This window comes from Monodelphis domestica, chromosome 5 (genome assembly GCF_027887165.1).
Source record: "Monodelphis domestica isolate mMonDom1 chromosome 5, mMonDom1.pri, whole genome shotgun sequence".
Taxonomy (NCBI): domain Eukaryota; kingdom Metazoa; phylum Chordata; class Mammalia; order Didelphimorphia; family Didelphidae; genus Monodelphis; species Monodelphis domestica.
Window position 1 is genome coordinate 21,073,515 of NC_077231.1, and position 1,610 is coordinate 21,075,124.

Genomic DNA, 1,610 nt, shown 5'->3' on the forward strand with positions numbered 1-1,610 from the left:
GTGAGTGGGGTGGGAGGAGGGAAGGGAAAGAATATGATTCGTGTAACGGAAAAATATTCTTAATTAATTAATTAAATAAACTTTAAAAATAATAAAAAATTAAAAAAATGACATCTAACATTGATTACAATTAAATACATCACAATGAATAGAATTGCTCTAAACTAAATGGGAAACCTATTGCAAATATTAATAATATGGAAATAGGTTTTGAACAGTGATACATGTAAAACACAGTGGAATGGCTCCTGGGCTACAGAAGGGGGGGTGGGAGGAGGGGAGGGAAAGAACATGAATCATGTAACCATGGAAAATATTCTAAATTAATTAATTAAATTTAAAGGGAAAAATTTTAAAAATAAAATAAATGGGACATAAATATCGAAATAGGGAGTTAGCCTCCTAGCCTCCTTACATCAAGGATAGAAATCTTTCTACTGTATCATGATGTTTCTTGTTTAAATAATTAAATAGAGCGTGCGCGCGGCAGGCGTGAGCGGCGGACTGTTGTGCGCTTCCTCTCTCGGGCGGCGGCGGAGGTCGTGCGGGGAGCGTCCAGTCTCTCACTCAGGTCCCTCCTCCTCTTCCTCCCTCCCTCCCCAGCACCCGCGCCCCGCGCGGCGTCTCGGACGCCGGACTGTCCCAGCCCCGATATGACTCGTGGACAGCAGAAGATTCAGTCTCAGCTGGACAAAAAAAGAAACAAGACCAGAAGGCTGCTGCTAAGGCTGCCTTGCTATATACCTGCACTGTCTGTAGGACACAAATGCCGGACCCCAAGACCTTCAAACTGCACTTTGAGAGCAAACATCCTAAGACTCCACTTCCTGCAGAATTGGCTGATGTTCAGGCATAATGTCGTTTACAGGTGAATTCATGGCACCTATTGACTTCTACTATCTCAGACCTTTAGGCAACAAACCTGCAGCTGCTTTTCTAACAAACTGTTGATCAGCAAAATAAAGGGTCTACAGAAACTCATTTTTATGCTGTTCTCTTTTGGGCTTCATGCAAAGACAGTTCTGTGTAAAGTTGGGCCTTTATTTGGAAATTCTGACAATCAGTCCATCCTTGTTATAAAAAATTTTTTACAATTGTAATTATATTGATGTTCATATTGTGTAAAATAACTCATTTAATAAAATAGTTCTTTGATTTCACAACAAAAATAAATAAATAATTAAATAATGAGAACAGACTTTACTGTAAAAATATAATAAGTAAAAGACAATCTTGGAAGATGCATTGGGAAGATTTTTTTATGTATCCTAATTCTGTCATGCAAAATAAGCACTGTTTTTCTCATAATTTTGTAGCATCCACAAATATAAAACATGTCATCTGTCTATGACTTCATTAAATTCACTGATAGAAATATTGAACAGAACAGAGCCAGCCATATAAGCACAACCCCAGAAATTTATCTTCTCTGTAGGTGAAATTTGACAGTTATGATGTTCATATAGACATCTTGCTAGAGAGACACATGCTAAAATATTCTGAGGAGATTTATAGGGGTGAAATAAACTTTCTCTCAAGTGTCGAATGCTTTTATTATCAATCTGGAGTGCTATCATAGGGCTTTGTCCTCAGTCTTGTTCTCGAATATT

The 1,610-nt window shown here is 38.0% G+C and overlaps 1 pseudogene; it reads left to right on the top strand.

Moving 5' to 3' along the window:
- Window positions 1-528: 528 nt before the first annotated feature.
- LOC100617612 (zinc finger protein 706-like) lies at window positions 529-981 on the top strand (annotated as a pseudogene).
- The last annotated feature ends 629 nt before the right edge of the window (window positions 982-1,610 follow it).